At 35.5% G+C, this 17,149-nt stretch overlaps 1 protein-coding gene across 49 annotated transcripts in view; it reads right to left on the reverse strand.

The window, feature by feature from the left end:
- Positions 1-17,149, reverse strand: part of MEF2C (myocyte enhancer factor 2C) — a 178,324-nt gene that overhangs the window by 118,164 nt on the left and 43,011 nt on the right. Inside the window, exon 3 of one of the 49 annotated variants that reach the window (XM_060415305.1) lies at positions 1-17,149. This exon is cut by the window's left edge and continues 13,946 nt beyond it; it is cut by the window's right edge and continues 21,323 nt beyond it. The exons of the other annotated variants lie outside the window; for them this stretch is intronic. The gene's annotated coding sequence lies outside the window, so the exon portion shown is untranslated. 49 annotated transcript variants of the gene reach the window in all.

Raw genomic sequence — 17,149 nt, forward strand, 5'->3', positions numbered from 1 at the left:
AATATCTGGGCACATTCCTCAGGAGTCCAACATTCGAAGTTATAGATAAGTGTCCATCTGTTATAGCTTAATGAACTGGAAAACAAAGAAAAATGGCACAGTCTCTCCCCAGTTCCTTTGACAAAATATAGTTAAGATGAATATTTAATTAACTGCTTCTCTAAATTTAATATGGAGAATTTCAGGATGCACCTGGACATTTCACTTGCCTTAAAATGCCTCTTTATGAGACAGATAAATTTTGCTACGTTAAAAAAGAGCAAAAAATGTCTTTTTTTGGGGGGGGTATAAACACATATCTACATTTCCATTCAGCCAAGGTAAGAGCAGAAATGCCGGCTATTAATAGCGGCAGGGGCCATGCAAGGTCATATCACTTTTCCCTCCTTCAGATAATACTATACCCAAATTATTTCATAAAGATTCCACCTCTCCTATTTTTAAGGCCTTCCGGAAAAAGGAGCAACATAACCTTCCTCAGTAACCTATTTTGATACCTCACAACTCTCACTCTCAGGAAATTCTTACTTACAGCTAATCCCTCACGGAATACTTTATGTCCAGCCCTGTTCTACCTCTGTACAGAGAACGGCACTGGATGGTCACATCTTTGTGTCATGGGCTTTAAGCCTGCGGACTGAATTACACCTATTTCTGCTGTTCTTTTTCACCCAGCCTTGTGGCTCTTCATTTCAAGTCATACCTTAGTTCTGGAGTCCAAAAATACACAGAGTACTAAAAAAAGGCTCTTGTATACTCCTATCAGATACATATTTTTAATTATCCACACACTGCATGAGTTTTAAAGTAAATGTTTACCTTCTCATTTATTCCAATTTTGCATTTTTTCCCTTGCCAGATTTGCTTCCAGCCAACTCTTCCACATTTTACATTTAAAGAATTTATTTTCTTTCTCCTGGTATTCATGATTTCTGACCACTTCTCCAGTTTTACCAAGGTCATGCTGAGTTCTGATCTCATCTTTCAAGAATCAGACCTCAAAAAGTCTCTTTACACAAGACTCTATAAATTAAAGGAACAATTTATTTATTTCACTATTCCTTTAGCTACCATTCAAATCTGTGTGGTTTTGAGAATATTTTCTCAATTTAAGGACAAGGATGTCATACAGAACAAAATCAAAAGCCTTGGAGAGTTGAGATTATACCTATCCTTCTTCACACTCAGACAGTTAAACCATACTGACATGACCAGTTTTAATACTGACACCCAGGGTGTTACAGGATATATAACAAATGTGTAACAAATCATTGCAATGTTTTTCCTTGTATATTTTTAAGTCTGCAAAGAGAGTAAAGATGGTTCTCTGGTTCATCCGTTTTTTTAAATGTCATCACTGTAATGGTTATCTTCTAGTCTTTATTTAAAAATCCTTAAGAACAGTAGTTTGTGGCCCTGCAATGGCATTATGTTACAAGAATTCCTGCTACTAAGATTATTTTAGGCTTTAGTGAGACTTGCCCAGTAGTTCCATGAAATTTGCTTTGTTATTTTATATCACTTGATTGCTTAGGTCCTAAGTACATGTTACATTTCACATATGTGGCTAAAAGCATGAGGTCATTTTACTGCTTAATAAAGGAAAAAATGAAGCATAGAAACATTTACTTCATTCCTTCATTCAACTTTTTTTTTTTTTTTTTTTTGCAGTAACTACTATGTTCCAAGCACTATTCTAAGAGATCTATCAAGGGGTAAAACGGAGAAAAATTCATGCCTTCATGGAACTTAAAATATTCCTGATATTATCTATATTTACTTTCCCCTCCACATGAAATATGGCCTTTTTATCCTTGTTGTTTTTGGTTAAAGTGAATAAATTTGTAAATATCATATCTTAATTTTGACTCCCCTTACTAAAGTTTAAGCTTTCACTATTTCTTAGAACTTTCACTTTCATATTATCAAAAAATTTTTTTCTCAGAATACTTCTTTATTCCCATTCCTCATAAGGTTTTTCTTTAGCCAACCAGACATTCTTCTCCCTTTTTAAATGTTTGTGATACAAGATGAAGTAGTTTTTGACTACTTGGGCAATCCTCTATCCTATATACTAAATTTTCTAAAAATACCTTTTAAACAGTTCCATGTCCTCTGAAGATCTGTTTCATTAAATTCATCTTTATTGTTAATTTCTTTAGCTCTTTAATTCCTGCTTATGACTAGACTTTAAATTAGTATGAATCTTTGGTCAATCAGCCAAGTTAATGAATAATATTGTCTTTGCTTTGCTCAAAGAGAAATAAATTCTAAAACATTAAGAAAGCCAACTAATTTTCATATTTCCTGATTATACGTCTGGTTAAGGTTTGACTGGAATATTTAGATATTTCTATTATACTAGGAGAGTCTCTTGGACTGAAAGATCAAACCAGTCAATTCTAAAGGAAATCAACCCTGATTTCATTGGAACAACTGATGCTGAAGCTCCAATACTTTGGCCACTGGTTACGAAGGGCTGACTCATTGGAAAAGACCCTGATGCTGAAAAGATTGAAGGCAGGAGAAGGGGACGACAGAATATGAGATGGTTGGATGGCATAACCGAGTTTGAGCCAACTCCAAGAGATGGTAAAGGACAGGGAAGATCCTCACTGGCATGCTGCAGTCCATGGGGTTGCAGAGTCGAACATGACTAAGCGACTCAACAGCAAATTGTACTAGGATGATAAGTGACTCCCTACTGTATAATGAAAGACAGTAGATTAGAAATGAAGTAGAACTACAGGCATCAACTGTATGGAAAAAATAAAAGATACACAGTAAGAAAAATTCTTCCCTGAGAGTTCATGGATACAGTTCAGTTCAGTTCAGTTGCTCAGTCGTATCCAACTCTTAGCGAGCAGTACATCAGGCTTCCTTGTCTGTCACCAACTCCTGGAGCTTACTCAAACTCGTGCCCATTGAGTTGGTGATGCCATCCAAACATCTCATCCTCTGTCATACCCTTCTCCTCCTGCCTTCAATCATCCCAGCATCAGGGTCTTTTCCAGTGAGTCGGTTCTTCGCTTCAGGTGGCCAAAGTATTGGAGCTTCAGCATTAGTCCTTCCAAAGAATATTCAGGATTGATTTCCTTCAGAATGGACTGGTTGGATCTCCTTGTTGCCCAAGGGGCTCTCAAAAGTCTTCACCAACACCACAGTTCAAAAGCATCAGTTCTTCGGTGCTCAGCTTTCATTATAGTCCAACTCTCACATCCATATATGACTACTGGAAAAACCAAAGGTTTAACTAGATGGACCTTTGTTGGCAAAGTAATGTCTCTGCTTTTTAATATGCTGTCTAGGTGGGTCATAACTCTTCTTCTATGGATACAGTATCAGCAATCAAAATAACAGTAAATAAAGAAGTGGGAGATCCTGTGAAGATTCTTTGTCAAAATTTTAGTTTTCATTAAGTATGTTGAAAAGATTCTCAGGAAAACAGTCAGATAAGGGAGCACATATCTCTTCTGTGTGGCTAGATGTATGCCAATACGCCAGCTTCATAGGTAAATTTTCCACATATTTATGAGCTTAAATAATAACAGTTTTTGAAAGATGTTAATCTATATTCAGTTTTCAAAGGCTTTTGAAGGAGAGCAACTCTTCTTTGCTAGAAGCCTTCAAATCAGGATGGACACCATCCTATATATATTTTTCTTAAGTTAAACAAACAGTGTTAATGCAAACACTCCATAGGGTAGCCTCCCCACTCTGAACTGGAGAGGGTACCTGATGCTCATCACAGCCATCTACCCACAGAAACTTCTGCCTTTCCTCCAATTCTGTTCTAGAAGGAGGAGAGTGTGGAGTATGATACAGAGACGGGCACATCACTGATTGATAGACAGCTGGGAGATAAACAGACTGAGTTACTCTGAAAGATCCTAATACCTGGCGTGGTGTTGCCTTGTCTCTCATAACACGTCCCCTAATTCACTTTTTTTAAATGCAAGGCCTTTGCAAAATGTCTCTTTAGATTTCTTTTGTGTTTTGTTTCTTTTTTTTAAATCACGTCATAAAAAGCATTTCTATTTAGGTCTGTTTATCCATTAGCCATTTGCCTTTCCCTAAAACTTTAACACGCCAACTCAATGGACATGAGTTTGAGTAAACTCCCAGAGTTGGTGATGGACAGGGAGGCCTGGCGTTCTGTAGATCATGGGGTCACAAAGAGTCGGACATGACTGAGTGACTGAACTGAACCGAAAACTTTAACTGTATTCTATGCTTAAATTACCCAAACACAGACTACGTTCCATCACTTAAAATATTTTCAAATATTTTGTGTGTGCATGTGCTATTTAAGTTTTATTTTTAAAAATCAATGGTAAAACAATAAATTGTGGGAATTAAGTTTTAAAAAACCCCAAATCTATCTCTAAAATATCTATTGAGACATTGTGCAAAAGTCAGACAGACCAATTACTAAGCAGACAATGTATGCTACACAATCACATTTAAATTAAGTTTTTAATATTTCTGAAATTCAATTTTTGTATTTCATTCCATTTTTCCTAATACAAAGTTTCTCTACAAGAAAGTGAGAGGCACTGTCTGGATGATACACACGTCTCTTTCATTTTTAATGAAAGATTTTATGATCTATTGAAACTAGTATCTATGGCTTTCTTTACTCCAGAACATTATCATGTTAGGAGATTCTATTTCAGATTGGAAACATGGAAGGAAAATAAAGATCTAAACAGTAAAATTCGAAGCTTTGGCAATAGAATTTTAATTAGGGTTTGATAGTTTATTCCTGTGAAACAATTTTTAATCATGCTAATAATAGTGATAGTTCATTGAATGAACATGTTCCAGGAATATTATTTCTATTATTTCAACTGAACCTTATATTGGATAAGTGTATACTATCATGACTATGCTTCATATTACATTTCTGATTCAGAAAAAAAATCAAGGCACTGAAAAAATATAAAACCTGCCCAACTTTACCCCATAAGTAAGTAGCAAAACTGGGTTAAGGTAAGAGAGCCTAACTCGAGATTCCAAGCTTGTATTCCTCTACCATATGCCTCATGTGTTAGGCGGCCTTACAAAACTCTAATGAAATATCTTAATCATCTAGTTTTAAAATTTTATATATGAAGGGCCAAAATCAGTTGACAGTAAAATAAATAAAATCCAGTATATTCATGATCTGAACTTTTATCTAAAAATGAACCTCAAAATTTGATTCCCCCAGAATAGAGAAGGGTGTTTCATTTTCTCTTTGACTTTGCCACGTCATCCTTTGAAACTAGATTAACATACTTGTACCTTAAATATAATACACCAAAAATACTAAGTAACTTTAACTTTTTTTACTGCTTGAAATTATGCTTCTTTTTTCTTTGAACTTAATGTACTTCTATTGCAATATTTCAAGAACAACTCTTTTCCCCCATGGTTAAGATTTTAAATAATGTTATAATGCCAGCAACCGTTTACTTATAAATTATAGCCAGAGATAAGATACCTCTAATTTTCCATTTGGTGGATTCCTGGGTAACATAAACATAATAAGGAATTCTGATTATATAGATCAACTTGACAGGAAATTGGAAATAGGTGCTAAAGGTTAAATTTACAGGTACACTGATGAGAAATGCAGGATACTGTAATCTATTGAACATGCCTTCCCTAATAAATTTCCAAGTCCTTCTTATCAAATGATTCTTAACGGTTCTCTGTTTGAAAATAATTTACCTTTTGCACTATAAATGCCTCATTGATTGAAAGCAGCTTTCTAATGCTGTACATGTATGTGAAACTCAAAAATAAAATGACCAATGAATTTGCTTTAATTGCAGAAATTAACTAATTTCCTTTCAAAAGTTAAACTAGAATCAAAATTATGAATACTGAACACCAAACAGAAACTGTCAGATCCTCCACTGTCAATGGCCCCTTTCAATGCTGTTGTCAACAGCTGGTTCAAATGGCCAGAAGACCCCAGACACAATGCAGGAAGGAATCGTTCGTAAATGGATCCACATTTGTGGAAAAAAATGCTCTTCCTTTACAGTCACTGCTCATTTCCTGCACTGAAATGTGACGTAGGAGTAAATGTAAGATACTATAACCTGCTTCGAGGCTTTTTACCAAGCCCAAACTCCATTTTGTGAAGCTTCTTATATGTTATAGGCATTTTAGTACAGACAATTACTAAATATGAGATTACAGTGGCAGCAGAATGTTTTAATAAGATTACAACTTTAGTATTTGCTGTGACATTTTCCATTAATTTACCTGAATCTTTTATGTACCACAGTTCCCTTCTTATGTGACCACCTACCCTGAAGTAGGAAGAAATAAGTAGTGATGTACTCGGAATTTCTTTTGCAAAATCTAAGAAGTTATGATAGAAATACATGCTTTATATTACACAATTCAAATATTTCCAATATTTGTGGTTGCAAGGTAACGATAATAACAATGGTGCTGAGTCTTTTTATAAAATACACAGAAATTTGTCAACAGTGAGTTTTCAACCTGTATCTTCTCTATGGGTTTTCTGCTTTTTAGAACTTTGGTTATGAGTGGTATAATAAAATTTGACTATAGATTTACACTTATAATAAAAACTCATGTACACCCATGGAGGATTCATGTCAATGTATGGCAAAACAAATACAGTATTGTAAAGCAAAATAAAGTATAAATAAAAATTTAAAAAAAAGTGCTACCAATATATAATAGTTCCCTATAACGATGGAAAAATGACAGCAACAATGTTTTAGATAAACTGTCATTTCAGAGAGCAAAGGGATAAAGAAAATCATTAAGAGATCACTTAAAAAATGTATTTGTTAGGATAAAAGAAAACTAAAGTGTACAATTCCAAAGGGTCTTCTCTTTGTGCTTAACATGGTAGAAATATCATTCAAACAGTTTATCCCTGCAAGGAGATTACCTGTAATTCTGCCAAGGTCACTGCCAAGTTGTATTAATGGCCATGTTCAGTACATGTCAGTCACATGAGTTAGAGCTGCCTTCTTCTTCTTTTCCTCCTGCATAATGACCTCCCTCTTAATGCACACTGACAAATTGAGGTGAGTGAATATGTTTTTCCAAAATATAGATGGAAGAGTTCCATTCCTCCAACTCTCCTTTTTTAATTGTACCAAACATGTGAAGTGTAAAGTCTGGCAGGAAAGAGGTTTTAAATATTCTATTGCGAAAATTGAACCATTTTTGAAAATGGCACTCTGAGTCTTAGAGGGAATTATTTGTGGTTGCAAGGTGAATTTTCTTTCAAATGCACATCTGCTTACATCGCAGCAAAAGCATACAATATTTTTCAAGTGTAGGAATGACATTTTTTTAAACACAGAGTTAGTAACAGAATGATTTAGTGTTCAATAGTTAAGCTCTATTACAGATTTGTAATTTTCATTTATCAATATTATTCATCATTTACAGAAGAAATGTGAGAGTGTAGGCATAGTGGCTTCTGAATACATCTACTGACTAGAGTGCAGCAGCAGACATATTTATGTACTTAGAGTAAAAATAGATGAACACATCTCCTTTACAGGGCTTACATTTAAATAGAATAAATCACACCCTCAAAGAATAAATGATATTCTAGTATGTTATAATAAGACCTGCTTGTAAGAGACATCTCTATTAAAAATTTACCACTTCAGTCCTGGAATACCAATTTAGTCCTGGTCTTGAGATTAGCAATATATTAAAAATATCTGGGGAATTAGCAATTTCAATTCTCAATTTAATATGAGAACTTGGCACTGATTTCTTTGTTTCACTTACATACTTTAATTCATCAAAACATTATTGAAATAATTGGGAAAGAAAGAAGTCATGAAGAAGCACTCCCCTGCTTACATCAGCTGACCTGAACAATATTTTAAAACTATATTTAGAAAAAGATAAAAAGAGCTGAGAACAGCAAGAATTCTCCATGCCAACTTCCTCTATTACCACTTTTATTTTTTTCATTTAGTAACTCATCTATAAAACAATGACTTTAAAAAAAGAGAGAATAATTTCAGGACCTCTGGAAAGAATTTTAATAGTCTGATAAGATACATAATTAGTTATAAGACTAAATAAGACACCAATCTATAAGCTTTCATATAAGATTACTATTTCCAATTTGTTTATCTCATTTATATTTGCACAATTTTTGGTAATGACTTGGGTCACAAATGTGTTACAAAGAAGTTTCTCAAAATTGAAACTGAATACAAACAACTATTATTTAAGTTATAAAAATTGGATTTAAATCTATAGCTTTTATAAAGTACCTGAGTAAAAACTGGCAATATATAGAGTACAAATAAATTCCATTCTGCAAACTTACAATTATAACTAGTAATTGGGCACAGGGTAGTATAACTAAAATTCATACACAATATTTTAGCTGAAATTTATAATCTGACACAATAACTTTTACAAAGATGATGCAGAATAATTTCCTATTAAAAAAAATTCCCCAAAGGCACATTGCAGAGGAGGCAGTAGAGAGAATCTGCATGATTTAATAACCTAGTAATAATCTGGATCTGAAAGTCCAAAGCTATAGAGGCTGAAAACTGTTTAGTAGAAAATCACGAACCTACTTCCAGCAGTTTGTCTGAATGCGTTCAACTCCCTAGTTATACAACATCTCTAACTTTGTAGAGTACTGGTAAACCTTATACGGATAAAAATCATCTCCTTTAAGATAAAAATTCACATTTTCACACACTGATGTCTTTCTACACAGAAATAATAGCAGGCTTCCCTGGTGGCTCAGAGGTCAAGGCATCTGCCTGGAATGCGGGAGACTCGGGTTCGATCCCTGGGTTGGGAAGATCCCCTAGAGAAGGAAATGGCAACTCACTCCAGTACTTTTGCCTGGAAAATCCCATGGAGGGAAGAGCCTGGTGGGCTACAGTCCATGGGGTCACAAAGAGTCGGACACGACTGAGCAACTGGTAACAGGTAACAATACGGTAAGTGTTTTATATGTAATATTTAATTCTCTTGAGCAACTGGTAACAGGTAACAATATGGTAAGTATTTTATATGCAATATTTAATTCTTTTGTAATTATTTTAGACACACTAAGGTAATAAACTGAGACACATTTCAAAAACTTTAAGTAGTAGAACTTGGCACTGCACAATGTTAACTAGCTGTTTTCAACTTTGGTAAGCATTAAAAAAAAAAAAAGTCATGAATTTATCCCCAGTGATGAATGGGGTGCACTGATGAAAAAGAATACAGTTTAGATTTTGGTCAAAAATTGACACACTTGAGGATAAAATTCTGTTTATTAATGACACTGTTCTCTGTGAAAGAGTTGGTTAAAAGATTCCCTCTGTCCATGGACTGATTATTTAGAGTTACACTGGGCCTGTGTGGCACTATTTTGGTTTCTCAGACGGAAACAAAAATTCTTCAGTATTTCTGAAAAGAATATGGTGGTGCTAAGCACTTTAAAGTATTTTTAATTTACTTGTTTCTAGTTAATTTGAAAATAAATGACATTCATAAATTCATAAGCTTCAACTGTCTAAATCTTAAGAAATCACATATCTCAATGCCAGCCCCACGTAATTTTGGTTATTCTATTGAATGCTATGGTAAATCTTTCTTGTTTACAAGTATTGAGAAACCAGTTTCTTTAAAAAAAAAAAAAGTCACACAGACATAATAAAATAAACTGAAAACATGTGATATGTGGCTAATACAAAATGTCATCCAAGGTTTAATATCTACAATAAAGGTTTCAATATATTTATCCATTCGATTTGTGTCTAAACATTCAACTTCATTTCAAAGAGATTAATGGCTGACCCTATTAAAGTTCAGTTTTCTCTGATGTTTCAGGGAAATGAATCTGAAAATTCCTTCGGGAAATTATCGGTTGTTAATCAATATTTCAAAACTCATAAACTTCCAGGAATTGGTAAACCTGGTATTCCCCAGGTCTATTTCAAATTTAATAATATGAATTGAAACTATTAACATTTCACTACAAGAATTAAAAAACAACTTTGTAAAGGTAAATCAAGCAGTAAATCTGCCTTTAATGACTTTAATTTGTAGGATGATGTAGGTAACTATAAAATCTATGTCCTAGACCAGTCCTCAAAAAGCAAAACCTAAAAATCTTCCAATGAAAAATTTCTTGAATATAAAAAATTTAAAAAGGATAATGATCATTGACCCTTGTGTCCTGAATTGTTCTACTTACATGTATTAATTCATGTAATCCTCAAAACAATCTTACAGTAATGCATTATCGCATCAACTTCACACTTGAGGAAACTTGGACAAAGCAGACTTCTCTTGCACAAGGTGAGCGGCGGGTCTGGGGTTGGAGCCCCATACCCAATATGACTCCAGCATCCACCCTTTATGTCACGCTACAAAGAATTCAATCCTTTAGTAAAATCTGGTGTCTTACTTTGACTGCTTTAAGAGCACATGGATGGTAACTGCCAAAGAAGACAAGAGAACGGAAGAATTTAGAGCTGGAGTAGATGCCTGCAGGCCATTGCTCTCCAGCACTGTCATGATGTTCAGAACGCCCTTCATTTTAATACGGAGCCGGGAGAAACCTCTAGTCTCACGTATTGACTTTGACTTTGGCAATTCCTTTGACAACATTCCTACATAGATATGTACATATGTGTGTGTTTCTGTATAACATATATCATTAAGAACTTATACATAATGAATTTTTAAATGAAGAATGTATCTTTTCAATTTAAACCTTGCTCTGCTTAATTATTACAATAATGCTAAGTCTTTGCTTTATCTTCCTGTAAATATCCACACATTTTGATATCAATCAACCTGTCTTACAAGTACTGGATATAGATTTAATGAATTTACTCAATGAATACCTACCTGCTAAAATTTGACAGATTTTTTCTACTAACATTAAGCTTCTACATGCTAACATCTATAAACTATCAATGTAAATTTCACATTCTGTCTGACCAGCTAGCTAACTTAAGGTGCAAAAAGTCAATATTTTGTGATATATACTTCTCTTATATTTTTAAATTAAAATAACATTCATTTATATAGTTGTGTGAATAGACTATAATTATTTATCCTAGGTATCTGAAACTATGAAATCTATTCTCAGCATCTCAAAAAGATTAAAGGATTCTAACTGTACTAAAATGCACTGGGGTAATTATTATTCGCACACGTGTGTCTGTGTGTGCTCAGTGTTGTACAACTCTCACGACACCAAAGACTGGGATCTGCTAGGCTCCTTCATCCATGGAATTTTTCAGGCAAGAACACAAATGGGTTGTCATTTCCTACTCCAGGGGATCTTCCCGACCCAGGGATCGAAATCACATCTCCAGCATCACTGCGCAGGCAGGAGGATTCTTCATCACTGAGCCACCTGGCAAGCCAACTATTACTTGAAGATTTTATAATGCAACCAATACAATCAGACTCAATCTGTAGGGGCTTTATATATCTAGAATGAAAACTATCAAACTGTATTATATTTTAGGTTGCAACATCTCCAAAATGACAAAAGGAAATTTAAATGACTAAAAGAAATAATTCAGAGTCCTTTATATTCCTTAGCAGTATAGTTGCTAATAAAAGGTTATTAGTATCTACTTAGATATTATAGTATGATTAAAGAATTTTAGAACTATATATTGAAGTGTATATTCAATATTCATTACCAATAGAATCAAACTTTATATTTTCAAAAATTACATCCTTTTACTAGACTTCTTGTACCAATTTTATACAACTAAAACATTAATTTTAAAGCTAGTTCTACTAACAAATATCAGGAAAAATACATATCTCAAAGTACCAGTGGTAGAGATGCAAGTTGGGATGAGGATAGTACATGAATCAAACACAATGAGAGAAGAATCAAAAGAGTGAGAATCGTACTCTGAAGTCAATTTCTATAAAAGAACATTTAAGACAATGTTCAACTTATGTAAACATGGCTTTCTGGCTGCATTAACCATCATTTGAAATAAGTGACTATACAATAAGAAGATGATTTTAGTAAGGGTTTTTATCATAATTATTCTATTTTCCAAGTGATCATGAAAATGATACATACACGGCTCTTAAGAATGCAGTGTTAAAATGTGGCTCTAGCTAGGGTGGGTACCTAATGGATAATGAAGTCTAGACTGGACTTGTACACTCTTGAACAAAAGTCACTTATCAAACAGCTGTGTACACCTGTTAGCCAAATACCTTCCATTAGGACAACTGAGAAGAAATGTTCTGTAGCCACACAATGCTTAGACACCCAATAAACTTAAAACAATGGTTAGTCTCTATACTTAAATGAATACAGGCAATTAGAAATTGTCTGAATAGATGAAAACCATGCAAAATATCACTTCTGGATAAAAATATCACTGAAACAAATGTATCATGAGATTGCTGAAGAAGAGTAAAACTTCGTGATTTGACAATCATTTTGTTTTTCTTATTCCCTTCATATAGTGATGCTAAGTAACTAGCAGTGAAATAAGTAAAATGTTTGAATCAGCTTTTATTAAGTGTTGACTTAATGCATTTACAAAAAATACAAAACCCTTTCCAAAGTACTTGGCTCTTCATATATTTATGGAATAAGAGATCAACCTAGGCAGACGTATATCACAAAACAAAAAGATTCCAACTTACATGAATCAATTGGATAAAACGTAAACTCCAAACAGAACCAGCTATGTGAGTGGAGTGACCCACTGTGGCGTGGTTTACTCTCTGAAGTGGCTCCAGGAAGGAAGATGAGCAGCAGACTGGGAGGCAAGCTGGAAGGGTGTCAGCCCCAGTGCTATCCTTGCTAACAAGCCTGAAAGTCTGTTGTTAGTCACGCAGTCCTGTCCGACTCTTTGCAACCCCATGGACTGCAGCCCATCAGGCTCCTCTGTCCACGCAATTCTCCAGGCAAGAACACTGGAGTGGGTAGCTATTCCCTCCTCCAGGGGATCTTCCTGACCCAGGGTCTGAACTCACATCTCCTGCATTGCAGGCAGATTCTTTACAGTCTGAGCCACCAGGGAGGCAACAAACCTGAAGAACTGACACAAATTTATAAAAGAGCTTTGGAATTCTTTCTCAGTATTATATATTTTTTAATCACCATTATTAACTTTTGAGACTCTCTGAGACTGAAAGAGTCTTGATAAATGCTACAGAGAATATGTCAAGAAACATTTAAAAATATCTCTCACATTCAAGCTTATTTTCTTAAATAATCTGAAAATATTTTTATCTCCCCAAACGACTTTACTTTTTAGAAAAGAATCATTGAAGTTTTCAGGACAGTACTACATAAAGTAATAGGATGATACTTTTCTTTTTAATAATTGTGGATACTCTTCCTTTATTTTTCACAGTTTTTTTCCCCAATTCAGAAGAATAAAATATCTAGTTGCATTGCTAAGCAGAGTAATTTAAAAGGCAGTGAATAAAATAATGTACTTCGTGTTACATGAATTTTCTCTTCCTTCATATTCCTGCAATTTGAATTATGCACAAATTATGGTCCAACTCTAGATGGTTCAGAGAAAAATCTGAAAGGGTTTTAAAAGCCATGAAGTTAATAAACACCACTAACAAAAACTTTTGAGTTAAATATATGGAGTACTGATTTTAGACTCATAAAATTATGCAGCAAGGTACTCTCTATTGAGTTAACAAATTTAGGCATTTTCTGATCATGAAATCCATTCTGCAAAATGTCTAATTCAAATAAACCAAATGCATAATCTCCACTTTGCTGCAGGTGCAAATCACCTCATGACCAGGACTTAGAAGAGAGTCTAAATTCAAGTCCCACCAAATTTTTCCTCAATTTAAGTCAATTCACGCAGACTACCCATCTACAATATGTTTGCGGAACCTTCTCAGTCATATCAGGGGAGCCCAAATGAATAAGACTCCACAAACATTATTATTCAGAAGGAAGTGAGTAGAAGAATTCATTTGCTCATTTAATAAGTCTCTATTAACCAGATGCTTGGCAGGGTCTAGATTTTGGGCACATGGGCAATTAAACTCAAATCTGGCCTTGGACATTCCTGGAGGAAGCAATCCAGTAAATTTATCAGGGATTATGGAAGGCAGCAGAGTACAGCTGATAAGGCACAAGAGTCGCTGGTAGCTCAGAGGGTAAAGAATCTGCCTGCAACGCAACAGACCTGGGTTTGATCCCTGTGTTGAGAATATCCCCTGAAGAAGGGAATGGCAACCCACTCCAGTATTCTTGCCTGGAGAATCCCATGGACAGGCAAGCCTGGTGGGCTACAGTCCATGGGGTTGCAAAGAGTCAGACACAACTGAGCAATGTTCGCTTTTCACACACTGGAGCCTAAATGCCAGTGTCCTAATACTAGGCTAGTCAAGTCCTTCTTGACACACTCGTCCAGGTGCATATGCTCGCTACTTGTCTTCAGTCTTCTTCTTGTTCAGCTACCTCTTGGGAAATTCTCTTACTTGTATATTCCACATTGTTAGCTAAAGATAACTAATAAACATTTGAGAGTGATGCTTATTACATATCTGAACAGAAAAAACTATTCTAAAAAGCTATTATATACTAAGAATACTTGTAAAGGTCTCCCGAGGAAGGTGGTGGTGGGAATTCTGCACTTTAAAGGAACATTGTGTACGATTCTGAGGTCTGTATGTACTAGACTGCATTGTGAAACGTAGAAATTATTTTCACAAAAATTCCATCTGCCTCATCAGGGAAAGACTGAAGGCAAAAGAAGAGAGTGGCAGAGGATGAGATTGTTAGACAGCCTCACTGACACAACGCACATGAATTTGAGCAAACTCCGTGAGATGGTGGAAGACAGGGAAGCTTGGTGAGCTGCAGTCCATGGGGTCACAAGGAGTCAGACATGACTGAGTGACTGAACAACATCAGAGCCTGCTTTGGCTAAGCATTACTGGTGAAGGAAAGTTTGCACAGTCCAATTCAGCTATTTGTATTACAACACCTGTACGGAGTTTAAAAAATTTTCTGTAAGTATACAATGGGTTTCTGTGGGCTCCTGTGAGAAGTTAACCATGTAAAGACTGTTTCTAGGAAAAATAAATTATCTGTTTCCAATTATAAAAAATATTGGGGGACCAAAGTATTCATAAGTGGGGGATCTGACTGTATCATTGGGTGCATAGTAGCACACTCGAGTCTACACTCAAAAGGCAAGCATACAGTGACAAGATACTTTCAAGATCTTCCTTTAAGATCAAATTCAATAGTTTCCTCCTCTGTGAAATATTTCTAGCATCCTCATACAATACCCATTGGGCCTTTTATTCCCTGCGTTATCAGACAGTAGAACCAGCAGGCCAGAAAAATCAAAGGGAATGTAGTTTCACACATGAAAGTTCCTACATTAATTCAAGAATGCAAGAATGCTAGATTAGAAGAATATTTCCTTTTTCAATCTCCTGGATAATATCCCAGTTTGTAACTCTGTGTGTGTGTGTGTGTGTGCATGCGCGCACACCCACGTGCATGCTCAGTTGTGTCTGTCTCTTTGCTGCTCCATGGACTGCCAGGCTCCTCTGTCCATGGAATTTTCCAGGCAAGAATACCGGAGTTGGTGGCCATGCCCTCCTCCAAGAAGATCTTCCCAGCCCAGAGAGCCCAGATCTTCCTGAACCCGCATCTCTTGTGTCTCCTGCATTGGCTGGTGGATTCTTTACCACTGTGCCATCAATTAACCAGTTCATAATAGAATATTAAATATTCACTGCTAGCTCATCCTAGGAGATGTCAATAATTTGGGAACTAGACTGATACAGCTAATTGTACACATTGAGAAGTTATTCTGGAAGAGAAAAACTTTTTTTCGTAGGTATGACTTACATGTAAAGCTAATGGCAGCAAAGACCGCAGCTGCTAATATACTTGTTCATTTAGGAACAAGTCCAAAACTCCTGAGTCTTTTTTTTTTTTGGGGGGGGGCGGTGGGATGAATTCATTACTGTTCAACAAAAGGCAGACCTTAGTTTTTTTCTTTGAGAACATAACAGACACATGGGATACTATAACAGACATTCACATGTTCCTTATACAACTCAAAAAAGTTCTCTAGTGCATTCCACAATAAAAAATTTTAAATCTTATAGGCCTTATCACTTTATTAAATACTTGCTCTGAGTAGGAAAGAGTATAAATTTCCTTTATGTAATGGAAATAAGCTATATTTTTATGGCCAGTTCAACAGTCAAATAATGAACAGAAACACCCATGAAGTGCTATGTTCTGCAGGTAGGAAAAAAGCAGCAGTTTCTTTTACATAATGGAAATATATTGCATTTTACAGCAGATTCAACATTCTAATAATGATAAGTGCCAATGAAATGAATGAAGTGCCTTCTAATTTTCTTCCACGTCCCTCAAGGCTGGAAAAAGAACAATCCTGCCACTTCTGTGAACAGGTGAATACATGAATGAAACTATTACTTTGTAGGTTTCTTTTTTTTAATGGCAAGGTAGTTCTTTGGCACGCTATTCCTAATTACCAGGAAGCTGTACCTGCAGGCCACAATGTTGGGTTTGTCCATTCCCCGTTGCCTTTAACATTTTCCCCTTCTAGAATCATAAAACAAAATGAACTGGGTTTTGTTGCTTTGTTGGGTTTTTTTAAAACTGTAAATTTTTTCACCTTAACAAATGCCGTATTCCAGAGCCTACCTTTCAGACACAATCTTAGGTCATGTCTGTGTGCCAAAAGCAGCCACTGGGTTCGGTCAGACTCTGTCTGCAGGGCTGCCCTGCCCAGCAGAGCCCCGCAGCCATGATCTGGAAGCATTAGCCCCACCACGTGCGTGACATTAAGAAGATCCACAGCAATCCTGCAAGACTACATTTTAAGGAGAGCTTCCAATTTGCTGTGGTTGGCATGACCTAATTTTGGCTCGAAAGGTACATTTTTCTCCCCTCTGGGTTTTACTGACTACACATTGGAGAGAAAAAAAAAATTATGTTCTTAAAGGGATTCTTACTCTTCCTTTTCTTAAGGAAATTTAGGGAATTTAACAACTGTTGGCCTCTGGCTAACACGCGAACTAAAGTCTTTTTCCAGCTTCGCCTACATCTTGACCCCTCGTGCCAAATATTTCACGCAGTCTATTTATAAAGTTCATCACT

Source organism: Ovis aries, chromosome 5 (assembly GCF_016772045.2).
Source record: "Ovis aries strain OAR_USU_Benz2616 breed Rambouillet chromosome 5, ARS-UI_Ramb_v3.0, whole genome shotgun sequence".
Lineage (NCBI taxonomy): Eukaryota > Metazoa > Chordata > Mammalia > Artiodactyla > Bovidae > Ovis > Ovis aries.